Source organism: Rhinatrema bivittatum, chromosome 1 (genome assembly GCF_901001135.1).
Source record: "Rhinatrema bivittatum chromosome 1, aRhiBiv1.1, whole genome shotgun sequence".
Classification (NCBI taxonomy): domain Eukaryota; kingdom Metazoa; phylum Chordata; class Amphibia; order Gymnophiona; family Rhinatrematidae; genus Rhinatrema; species Rhinatrema bivittatum.
Window position 1 is genome coordinate 538,971,516 of NC_042615.1, and position 12,884 is coordinate 538,984,399.

A 12,884-nucleotide genomic window follows, 5' to 3' on the forward strand; every position below is an offset into this window, starting at 1 on the left:
AAAGAAGAAAAGGGAAACCCAGAGGAATAAAAAATGTGCAAGTTACACTATACTAAATCTAAAAAATAATATAATAAATACTTTAAGTTCTGCTTTTTTAAAGCAGGGAGTGCAGTTCCTCCTAACCACACCCACAACTGGTATATGAACTGCTTTCATCATTGCCTTGCGTCCTCATATGTCAGGTACAGTTTACATGAAAATGCAACACAAGGAGAGCAGGGAGATCCAAACTCACTGGCTGCTTGCATGGCCTTGCTACATTTTTATACAAAGAATTTATTTCTATATTTATATTTCCCACCAATGCAATAGCTGAGGTTTCTTTAGCTTGACTTCCAGATACCACATTGCAGAGACACCATAAGTGAAAGGTCCTGTACACCATCCGAACTGCACTTCCAAAAAGAGAGAGAGAGCAAGCCCCACCAATGGTGAGCAGTTATAATACACATTTCCTGAAATTTGTCAAGTATTTCAACGTTCTTCCTCCTTTCTAATCCTGGCAGGTGTCATATATAAAATTATTAGCAAATTGGCTTTGGGTTCTGTTTTCATACCATCAATTCCTCTCATTACACACACCAGTTAGGTCTTAGAAAAATATACACCCAAAAACCACACACAGAATATGATAAGATGCTGGGTATTTACATTTAATGAATACAGATACATTTAGATTTCAGTTTTATAGTATTTTGCAGTATATATAGCATTCAAAATGAATGTACAGGTTTTGGTAAGGGAATATGAAGGAGAAAAACCCACAAAATTGAGAAATTTAAGATTTTGTGCATTGGAAACAAACTGAGTGTACACAGAGAAGGTAATTCTGTAACCTCTGGGATAACTTCTGCAACAGCTGTGCATACAAGTTACATCAATTTTCAAAGTGAAAAGTTTGCTTTGAAAATTAAGTCAAAGTGATGCACAAACTCACCTGCACAAAGTTACACCTGATCTTTGCTCTATGTAACTTCTGCGTGTGAACTGATGCACATGGTTTTTAAAATAAAAAGCGTGCACGGAAATCCCAACTCTGCCTCTTTTTTTTTTTTTTTTTTTAAAGTATATAAAAGTATATGCAAAATCAGGTGTTTAATGTGCCATTTACATGCATAAACTCCTGTTATGTGCACAGAAATGGCTTTGAAAATTATCCCCCTTAGAAGATAATTATCAAAAGGAATTGTGCAAGCAAAATAGTGTTTTATGTGCAGAAATGGCCCAACACAAGATTCCCTGTCCGATATGTGGGGAAACTTGCGCGTGTACTTCATGTTCATGCAAATATGTTTACCTGAACGGAGTGGAGTGATTCTTGAGGGCTGAGCTGAGGAGCATTTTGCACTTAATGTGTGAACTTTGGAATTTTAAAAAGCATGCGTGTAAATTTTCCTGAAAAAAAAAAGTGTGTGCAGACGTTTCAGCAGCTGGAACTTATGTATATACAGTAGATTTGGTGGGATTATTTTCAAAGCGAACTTACAAGTGGACATCAGCTTTGAAAACTGGTCTAATGCTTTTTTTTTTTTTTAATTGTAATGATACAAAATGAACCCCCCTAAAGTGCTCGTTGGTGGGACAGCCAGTATAATATAAAATACTGCACCCTGAATCCTGCTATATGTGAAACACATTAAAAAAATAAAAGCATCAATTTGAAATTCAAATTGTATGCTCATAAAAAGAGGATGTGTTGAATTTCTGATTAATAGAATTTGTGTGTGTGTGTGTCTTGAATAGCAGGATTCAGGGAGCAGTTTTCTTATTAATGTTAAGGGTGGTGAGGAAATGTACCTGTTTTCAGCACCAATAGTTAAATGCATGAGTCAATTATGAAGATAAGCGACAGCAAACAGTTTGGGTGGCATCGCTGTTGAAGATTTGCCCTAACCAGCTTCCAAAGTTCTAAAAATAGTTCTATTTTTTTACATTTAGAAATAGAGAGGGGCATCTGGCTCTTAGGACAAATAGTATTTCCTTTGTTGTAGAGCATGTATTTTTAAGGGTCTTTCAATATAGAAAAATGCAAATCCAGCAAAACTCTTACCGAAACATGTAAAAAAAAAAAAAACCTTAACCCAGGTGCACACAAATGCAGAAAAAGAAAAATTAAACGTTATTTGGTGAAAGAACATTTCTTTCCAAAATGTAAACATCAAGAAATTAAACAAGGTTCTCTCTTTTTGTAGTAGCTGTAAAAATGAATGCAAGCCATTAGTTATGAAATGAAAAGAATAAAGGATTCTTTTTTATATATAAAACTCTTTAAAAATGTTTTAGTAAAAGTTACGGCTACTCCAGAACAAACTAATAAATATCTGTGAACAGTTTTGGCTACACTGATGTAAGAACTCAAGAGGATGGGTGTTCTTGAACAAGGAAGGCAGCTCTGACTCCGGCCAAGCTTGAAGACTTCTTCCCTAAAAAAAAAAAACAAAGATGAAAGGGAGGTTAAAGTTTCAGCTCCCCTGAAGCACTTCTTCAAAAGTGTCACCCCCTGAGGTAGACCAGGAGAGGCTGCCCAGCTGCTAAATTGATACTGCACATAAAGCGAGTTCGCTTACCTCTAATCAGGATTCTCTGTACACAGTAGGATGAATTAGCCATAACACGGGGATAATTGTCATTCAATGGCGCTGACATGGACCTAGCTCTCAGAGCTTCATAAACTTTTATGGAGCATGCGTGGGAGTTGCCTCTTGAGCCCCTCAGTCTCTTCCAGAGCTTAAATCATAGAGAGGTAGTAGACTCTGCAGGGAGGTGGGCAGGTATTAAGTACAGCTAATTGTTCTGCTGTCTACAGGTAAGCCAACCTGCTCTCTCCATTGACAAGCAGACATGAACTAGCCATAGCACGTGGGGAGCCCCAAGTTGAGAGCTGCACAGGGGAAGCACTTACTTGACAATCCAACCCCCACCCATGTGCAGAGTGAGCTACAGCGAGAACAGGCTGCATAGAACTGCTTGCCCAAAGTTAATGTCACTTTATGGCATGCCGTTCAGGCAGTACTGGGAAGTGAAGGAGTGAACTGACAATCAAGTAGTAGCTTTGCAGATGTCTTCAATAGAGGTGGCCTTGAGATAGTTACTAAAGTGGTCATGGCTGTCATGGAGGAGTCTTGACAAAGTCTGTAATCTGTAAGACAACCAACAAGTAACAGTAACATTCTAATTGTCTAGCAGACTGTAGAGTTCATTTCGCAACTGCTCTTCCTATTCTATTTAAATCAAAGGACACGAACAGTTGAGAAACTTGACAGTGAAGTCTAATCCTCTTTAGAAAATATGCCAGGGCTCTCTTACAGTCCAAGAAGAGTCCCTTCTCCTTTGTGTGCATGTTGTCTTGAAAAGAACGTAGGTAGCACAATGGCTTGATTAGTGTGAAAATACAGCCACCACTTTTGGAAGAAACTTGAGATGCGTGAAAAAATTGGAGGTATGATGAATATGAAACCAAAGCCCGTAGTTCACTTACTCTTGGTGCCAAAGTAAAAGCAACAAGACATAACACTTTCCAGGTGAGGATTAAGTCCATCTATTCAAAAAGTTAGAAAGGAAATTTCCTAAGTTGAGCTGGGGCTACACTGAGGACCCAAGGCACTGGAGGTTTACTGACCAGAGACTTGGAATGTCAGCACTTGATACCAAAAAGGGTGAAGAGAGATCAGAGCCCCTTCTACCTGTTGGTTATATACCACAATGGCAGCAATATGCACTTTGACAATAGAAGTGCTAAGGCCTGAGGACCAGAGGGATAATGAATACTAAATGAGAAGGGTTCTAGCTGCCTGGCTCTACACCATATCGAAAACCTACTCCATTTAAAGCTGTAGGATATTCTGGCTGAAGGTTTCCTGATGGAAATCAGAACATCCTCTACCTCTTTGGGAAGGAGAAGACTACTTTGTGTACAACATCTATGCTATGAGGGCCAACACTGGCAGGTTTGGATGGCAGAGTTTGCCTTCTTCCTGTATAGCAAGAGTCAGACAATGGATTAGATGCCAAATGTCCGTTTAGAATCTTTATTTTGGAGACTTGCTCATCCAATAAAAAGCCAGACTCAGGCCGAGTTTCGCCCACACAATGGGGCTGCCTCAGGGGCTATAGTACACAAATAATAAATGTAACTTAACGATACAGGACATACATAAATCAAATATAAAATCATAAATGCATATAAATGGTAAACAAAATGGACCATATAAATTGAGACATACACCATGAAAAATATAACTTGACGACCAGAGAATGTGAATATGTGAACAATGAATGATTTTACCTGTATGTAATATCTTTTGTGTATGTATGATTATCTCATATCATATCTCATATTGGATGAGCAAGTCTCCAAAATAAAGATTCTAAACGGACATTTGGCATCTAATCCATTGTGTTGCCCTCACAGCTTTCTTAGATCGCCTAGCCTTTTGTTTTATCAAGCTAGCAAGAGTCAGAGACATTCCCAAAAGTACCAGAAACTGAACTAACAGCCATATGAGATTTGGATACCATACTTGCCATGGTCAGGCTGATGTCACGAGGATTACCTTCACCTTGTCCCAAAGTAGCTTTTGGAGGGCACACAGAGTAGACCGATACTCCAGTCTAGCACAAAAGCATCAGGAGCTGATCTGTAGTTGCTCAGATGCATAAAGCAAGATTTCAGTCTTTTTCTTGCCTTCTGAGGGGAACAGACTGATCACCAGTTTTCCCCAGCAACTGAACAAGTAATCTGTGATCACTTGAGCCAGGACCACTTATGTGGCTTTAACACTGTTATGGGGGTCCGCCAAATTGATCTGGATTCCCAGAAGTTAGATCACATGGAGATGGCCATTGTAAAGACCTGATCATGACCACATTCGGAGGGCTTCCTTGCAGAGGGAATAGGTGCCTGTACTTTCCTACTTGTTTAGGCAGCACATGGCTACTTGGTTGTCATTCTGGATGAAGATTACAGCTTCACTCTACCTCCCGACCGAGGAGACAAGGCCAGAGAGGCACCCTACAAGCACATCCCGTCAAAACAACACTAAGTAGAAGATCTCTATCCACCGCAGGCCCTTTACATTGGAATTCATTCCCACCAGACCTCAGACTCGAACAATCGACACCAACCTTCAAAAAAAGACTCAAAACTTGGCTGTTCAACCAAGCATTCTCTTAACCCACTCATGTATATACAAGACATATGTATATAAATTTACTCCCCCTGTTCATTATTAGTTTTTATCCAAGTTAAATCACCCTGTTCTATGTAAGACATTATAAACGAGTCTTTATATTGTCATTATATTTGTTGAAATGTGAACCGAAGTGATTAGTAACTATGTTACCTGAACTGCGGTATATAAAACTGTTAAATAAATAAATAAGATTCTCTTTCTTGAAAAGTCAGAAAAAGACCTTAAAGCATAGCAGATAGCTTGCAGCTCCAGACTGATTTGTAGAGGACTATCCACTGGGGATCATGATCCTTGGGTCCATGCTACTTGGTTTTGTGCCCCTCACCTGGGAGGCCAGGACCCTGTATTTTAGATTCCATTTCTGGGCCACTGGAAAGCAAAATGCCTGTCTGCCACATCCTCATCTGGAGGTCCTTGAGGAGTTTATGAATCATGACAGCTGTGAAAGTCCTCTGAGACTGAATGAATTGAAAAAGCCCAAAGGCATCTGTTCTTGGGTCCTTTTCTTTCCTGATGCCGATGATCAGTGCTTTTTCAGCTTAACCAGAGATCCTCTGGAGGAGAGGATTGCTGAAGCATGTCCAGTGGGGGGATCTAAAGGAATCCCCAAGGAATCTCTCTCGAGCATAGGATTTCCAATCTTGTCAATGAAAGCAATCACGGAAGAGATCTCCACTGATCAAGGAGGACACGTCCAGTAAGAAGTCAGAGTGAACCAATCCCACTTCTTCCCCATTCTGATTCATGAAGAGACTCCTCTGGAGGTGAAACCACCACCTCATCAAGAGGACTTACTCCCAAAGCTATAAAGCTCTTGAGGAGAATTATGCACCAGTATGGGACTTTGAGTGGCCCCACTAAGCAGTAAAATTGCCTCCCTCTCGGACAGAAGAGGTTCTAACATCCTTCTCCATTCTAATGAGCTTAAGGTGGCAAAGAAATTCTTCACTAGTTCTGATAACTGGACTCCCACTGGCTGGGAAACTCTTTGAGCTGGAGTTTAAGAAGAGATATCCTGTTCAGAAACCAAGATTGGTTCATCCTCATTAAGGGCTGCCTGCAAAGCTGAAGGGGAACTTAGCACCCCAGCAGCTGGCTCTGAGGCACACTGTACCAGTTGCATCAACAACTTCTGTCAAGCAGCGCATTGGTCCATGGATAATGCCAGCAGAATATCTTTCTATTCCATAGTTGGACTCTTAGGCTTATGTGCCAAAGTGATCTGCTCTTAAACAATTGATGGCACCTTGGCTTTTACTAACTAATACAGCATGCTGCACCCTAAAATGCAAGCTCTAAACCAATGACACAGACTACACCCTGGTCAGCCCCAGGTTAAAATAAATGGCTTGGCGCCACAGGGATCTTCCATACCGTAAAGTATGATAGGACCTGTGCTAATGAGGCCATATCCCACATCTGTGTCAGGATGGGCCCTGCTTCAGCAGAGTTCTGTGTCATTGATGCTGATCTTTTCTTTAGTTCCAAAAGGGGGTATATCCTTGAAGGGATCCCTGGTATTGTTTAAGTGCTCGTCTCGACATCTCACATGGTACCACAAGTTTCCATGCCACACTCAACCGCTGACCTAAGATGGATCCAGGAACCAGCACCACAAGGGTGGGGGAGGGTAGAGAACTTTCCCATGCATGCAGGAACAAGAGAAGAGACCATCTTGATTTTCTATACCGAAAGTCCTATGACTAGCCTATCTCCTGGATGAGAAGCAGCTTCTTTGCCCAGCTTTGCACCAAGGCTTTGGGCTTTTACCTGACAACACCCTCCTTAGGGCTTTCATCTTCCAGGTTCGGTGTTGCTGAGCCCTAGGAGGATATCCAACCACAGCTATAGCATTTGGAGGAGTCATGGTCTGGGCCCAGACAGTGACAGCTGAAGGAGTGCATATCTGTGATGGACATCCAGTGCCCACAGATGCGATCCTTGAAGCCGCTGACTATGGGTTGTTAGTGCAAAATGTGTTGTGGCTGACTTTGAACAGAGATCTGCTCTCTCCAGGGCCAGTGTGCTATGCATGGAGCCAGAGAATGCTTCTGAGGAAACCAAACAAAAACTCCAGAAAACCTGTTTTATTACCCCACCCATGAAGATGTGAATTGGTCCTCAGGGTATTCAAAAGGAATGCTAGAACACCTGGAAGAAGGACAAACAGGCTGTATCGTTTTCTAAAGAAGTAGCTAAAAAGGTGAGAGAGTAAAGGTTGGCATTCATAAATTACAAGGGATCGTAGAAAGAGAGAGAGAGGTGATATCATCAGGAAAAGCTAACAGAAGCTTGGAAAGTACTCAGGAATGCAAAGATTGAAATGGAAGAAAAAATAGTAAATATGGTAAAACATGTAGACAAGCTTTTTTTTTGTAAATTATATTTTATTTGGATAGTATATAATAAACAGTATATAATACATAAGGTACTATATTAGTCCATACTATACACTTTAATGCCATCACAAGATTTTTTTCTGATATGTTAGTAACAGGAGGAATATGTAGAGGCTGAGGAAATAAAAAACAGAATTGCTTAAATATTTCTATTTGATATTCACTAAGGAAGGGCAAAGAGCAAGATCACTAAAATGAACACAAAAGATTGGAAATGAGGTAAACCTCAAATCGATTTTCAGAAAAAGTGTGTTTGTGAGGGGCTAATAAGTAAACTTAGTCTATAAATCGATTTGGCCAGATGGAATACACTGGAAGGTTTTAAGGAAAATTACAGAAGTTCTGGAAGCTCCACTGGCTGAACTTTTCAACTGTAAGTAGTCCCAGAAACAGGCAGATGTGGTTCCTATTTTCAAAAGCGGATGTAAGGAGAAGGCTAGGAATGACAGGCCAGTTAGTTTGATCTCCATGGTAAGCAAATTAATGGAATTGCTGCTAAAACAGAGGATAATGCAGTTTCTGGAATCCAATAGATTGCAAGGTCCGAAAAAGCATGATTTTATTAGAAGTAGGTCTTGTCAGACTAATCTGATCAGTTTCTTTGACTGGGCGACAGAGTCAGATCAGAGGTATAGAGTACTTTGATTTCAGTAAGGCCTTTGACACGGTTCCACATAGGCGACTTATACAAAAACTGAAGCGCCCTTGATATGGTCCTTAAAGTGACTAAATGGGTTAGAAACTGGTTGAGTGAGAGATAACAAAGGGTAAAGATAAATGAAGCTCATTCCAAGGGTCTTTAGATCGGTTCTTTACAACATTTTTTGTGAAATTTAAGAAGGATTGTCTGTAAAGGTTTGTTTTTTTGATGACGATACCAAAATCTGCAAAGGGTTAGATAGCCAAGTGGGTGCAGAAAACGAACAAAGCTCAAGAAATGGTTTAGGTTCTGGAAGCTAAGATTTAATGTTAGAAAATGCAGAGTTATGCATTCTGGATGCAAAAATCACAAGGGAGAGGTACAATATAGGGAGTGAAATTCTTCTAAGCATGAAAGAAGAGCAGGATTTGGGGACCATCATATCTAATAATCTTAAGATGGTCAAGTAGCTGGATAAAGCAGCAAGAGCCAAAAAGATTCTTGGTTGCATAGAGAGAGGAATGGTCAGCAGAAAAAGGTACAGGTCTCGAGTGAGCCCTCATTTGTAATACTGTGTACAATTCTGGAAACTGCACCTTCAAAAGAATATAAACTGGTTAGAGTTGGTTGAAACAGTGGCTGCTAAAATAATCAATGGTCTTCATTCTAAAGCATATGGGACAGACTTCAAAACGTGAACATGTATACCCTAAAGGAAAGGCAAGAGAGGGGAGATATGACAGATGTTTAAATACCTCCAAGATTTTCATGCACAGGAGGTGGAGCTCTTTAAATGGAGAGGAGTTTCTCGAATGAGGAATCAGGGGATGAGGGTGAAAGCAGATATACTGAGAAGTAATCTAACATTTCATTAAAGAGAGGATAGTGGATGCATAGAACAGCCTCTCTGTGGAGATGGTGAAAACTATAACAGTATCTGAATTCAAGAAAGTATGGGATAAACACAAGGGATCTCTGAGTAAATAGTAAGCACTAATTGGTGAATTAGCTGAATTAGTTGGTGTGGATGGGCAGTTTAGATAGGCCAAAAGGTCTTTTTCTGCCGTCACGTTTCTGTGTTTCTATGTTTAGATGGCTAGGAGGCCAAATGGACAAATTACTTACCTGATAATTTTGTTTTCCTTAGTGTAGACAGATGGACTCAGGACCAATGGGTATAGTGTACTCCTGATAGCAGATGGGAGACTGAGTCAGATTTCAACGCTGACGTCGCCTACATATACCCGTGCAGGAAGCTTAGCTCTTCAGTATTCTCCTCGAAAAGCAATTGTGGATATATGTGTGCTATAATAATCAAGTTAGCCAAGTTAATCAAGGACTGGTTCAAATGATTTCCAAACTGGAGACCACCAGTGCACTCAACCGAATAACGCCGACACCCGGCAAGTATGGGTGTCTTGAACTAGGGGTAATACCTGGCTTACCCGTGCTTGTCTTGTTCTCAGGGTTTGCCACCCGAGTTTTCCGGATTCCGGGGCAGCCATGGGTGACAGACCATCTCGCTGCCAAATCCTTATGTTCGTCTGGAGATGGCAGCGAGATGGTTTGGTTTAAATGAAATTGAGAATCCACCTTCGGGAGAAAGGAGGGGACCTGCGTAGCTGTATGGATCCTGGTGTGAACCTGAGGAATGGTTCCTGGCAGGATAGCGCTTGTAATTCAGAGATGCGACGGGCTGAACATATTGCCACTAGGAATGCGGTCTTCAAGGTCAGGAACCGTAGTGACAGACCACGTGAAGGTCTGAAGGAAGCTCCAGCTAGGAAGTCTAGCACTAGATTGAGATTCCATAGGGGCACTGGCCACTTTAATGGTGGTCGGATTTGTTTGACCCCTCTCAGGAAGCGGGAAACATCTGGATGGGCTGATAGACTGATGCCGTCCACTTTGGCTCTAAAACAGGCCAGCGCAGCCACCTGAACCTTGAGGGAGTTGACAGACAACCCCCTTCTTCAAGCCGTCCTGCAGAAATTCCAGGATCATGGGGATTTTGACTGTCTGCGGAAGGATCTCGCTGTCCTCACACCAGGCTTCGAATATTCTCCATATTCGTATGTAAGCTAGAGATGTGCTCGGAGCAAGGTGCCAATCACTGCCTTAGAGTATTCACTCTTCTTCAGGCGAATCCTCTCAAGGGCCAGACCGTAAGAGAGAATAGAGTCGGGTCTTCTGGAGGATCGGTCCTTGTCAGAGAAGGTTCCTGTGTGTAGGTAGGCAAGAAGTCTCCGCATGTCTGCATACCATGGCCTTCTTGGCCAGTCTGAGGCTACTAGAAGTACTAGCCCCCTGTGGTGTTCTATCTTGAGGATGATCCCGCCCAGTAGTGGCCATGGGGGAAAGGCATACAGCAGGTCTTCCTGTGGCCAGGTCTGGACGAGGGCGTTTGTTCCCCAGGATTGCGGTTCTCGTCTGCGGCTGAAGATCTTGGGAATTTGGGCGTTGGACCGGGTTGCCAGGAGATCCATGGCTGGGGTTCCCCAGTGGTTTACTATCAACTGGAAGGCTGTGGTCAACAGCGTCCATTCCCCTGGGTCTAGACTCTCTTTGCTGAGGTAGTCCGCAGTGACATTGTCTTTTCCCGCGATGTGGGCAGCTGAGATCCCTTGCAGATTTGCTTCCGCCCACGCCATTAGGGGTTCTATTTCCAGGGACACCTGTTGGCTTCTGATTCCTCCCTAGCAGTTGATGTAGGCAACTTATGGTGTTGTCAGACATGACTGTGACAGATTCGCCCTGGAGTCTGTGACTGAATTGTAGGCAGGCTAGTCTGACTGCTCGGACTTCCAGTCAGTTTATGTTCCATCCCGACTCTTCTTTGTCCCATTGCTCCTGGGCCATCAGTTCCTGGCAGTGGGCTCCCCACCCTCGCATCCATGGTGAACAAGATACAGATCGTTGGGGATAGTCTTACTCCCTTGCTCGGGTGGTCTTCCTGTAGCCACCATTGGAGCTGGGTCCGAACTTCTGCCGGTATCTGGAGACAAAGAGTAATTCTGGGACATCGGGTTCCATCATGATAGTAGGGAACGTTGTAGTAGGTGCATGTGGGCCCTTGCCCATGGGACAACTTTTAGGGTTGATGTCATGAGACCAAGGACTTTGAGGTAGTCCCATACCTTGGGGCGAGCATAGTTCAACAATTTTCACAGCTGGTCCATCAGTTTCCTTCTCCTTGTAGGGGAAAGGTCAACCTTGTCTTGTTTGGTGTCAAACCGGACTCCCAGGTACTCTAGCGATTGGGAGGGCTGTAAGCAGCTCTTGGCTTTGTTGACGACCCACCTGAGATTCTTGACTCTAGTGGTTGCCTGGTAACTTTCCTCTGGAGATTTTGCCCTGATCAGCCAATCGTCCAGATACGGATGTATGAGGATTCCTTCTTTCCTCAGTGTCGCCGCCACTACCACCATGATTTTGGTGAACGTCCGAGGAGCAGTAGCTAGTCCGAAGGGTAGCGCCTGGAACTGGTAATGATGGTCCAGTATCGCAAAGTGTAGGAAGCACTGATGGTCGTGATGAACTGGGATGTGGAGATAGGCTTCAGATAGATCCAGTGAGGTCAGATATTCCCCTGGAGTAATTCCCCCGGTTGTACTGCCCTTAGACTGAACGTAGGGTTTCCATGCGGAAGTGTGGTACCCTCAGGTAGCGATTGACAGTCTTTAGATCCAGGATGGGCCTGAATGTCCCCTCCCTTCTTGGGGACGATAAAATAGATGGAATAGTGACCAGTATTTTGTTGGTGCTTGGGCACTGTGGTTATCGCCTTTAGGCTGAGTAGTTTTGTCAGTGTGGTTTCCACTGCCGTTCTCTTGGAAAGGGAGTGGCATGGTGATCTCACGAATTTGTCTGCTATGTAAGTCCAGGTAGTATCCCTCCCGAATGATGGTTAGGACCCACTTGTCCGATGTTATCTCGACCCATCTTTGGTAGAAGAGGGTAAGTCTGCTCCCTATGGCTTCTTCCTGTGGATGGATCTGTTGATTTTCATTGTAGGGTGCAGCTGGGGCGAGGTGCTTGGTAGTATGTGTTCTTGTACGATCTGAAGCGCTGGGTTCCTCTGCCCTTGGTTCTTCGGGGGGAGGAGTGCTGATTTTTCTTGTTCCTGTTCTCCGGTAAACAAAGTACTGGAGATTCGCCCCATTTGTTGGCTAACTTTTCCAATTTGCTCCCGAACAGGAGAGATCCTTTAAAAGGCATTCTCGTGAGGTTCGTTTTGGAGGTCGCGTCGGCTGACCAATTTCGGATCCATAGTTGTCTTCTGGCTGCCACTATGGAAGAGAAGCCCCTGGCTGAGGTGCGTACCAGGTCTGAGGTCGCATCCGTGAGGACGGATATCGCCGGTTCTAATGTTTCGGCGAAGATGGTTGCGTCTCTGGAGAGAAGCAAGCAAGCACGTGTCACCACAGCGCAGCAGGAAGCAATCTGCAGGGTCATTGCTGCAACATCAAATCACTGTTTAAGGATGGATGCCTAATGGCTGTCCTGGGCATCCTTGAGTGCAGCACCTCCTTCGACTGGTATGGTCGTGCGCTTAGAGATTGCGCAGACCATGGTGTCCACTTTTGGGAACCATAGAAGTTCTTTGGCCGTGGGTTCCAAGGGGTATAAGGCTTCTAGGACCCGACCTCC

The 12,884-nt window shown here is 43.3% G+C and overlaps 1 protein-coding gene across 1 annotated transcript in view; it reads right to left on the reverse strand.

Moving 5' to 3' along the window:
* Nucleotides 1-1,003: 1,003 nt before the first annotated feature.
* Nucleotides 1,004-12,884, reverse strand: part of LOC115098206 (guanine nucleotide-binding protein G(I)/G(S)/G(O) subunit gamma-10) — a 28,575-nt gene continuing 16,694 nt past the window's right edge. The window contains exon 3 of the mRNA XM_029614644.1: nucleotides 1,004-2,426. The gene's annotated coding sequence lies outside the window, so the exon portion shown is untranslated. The remainder of the gene's footprint in view (nucleotides 2,427-12,884) is intronic.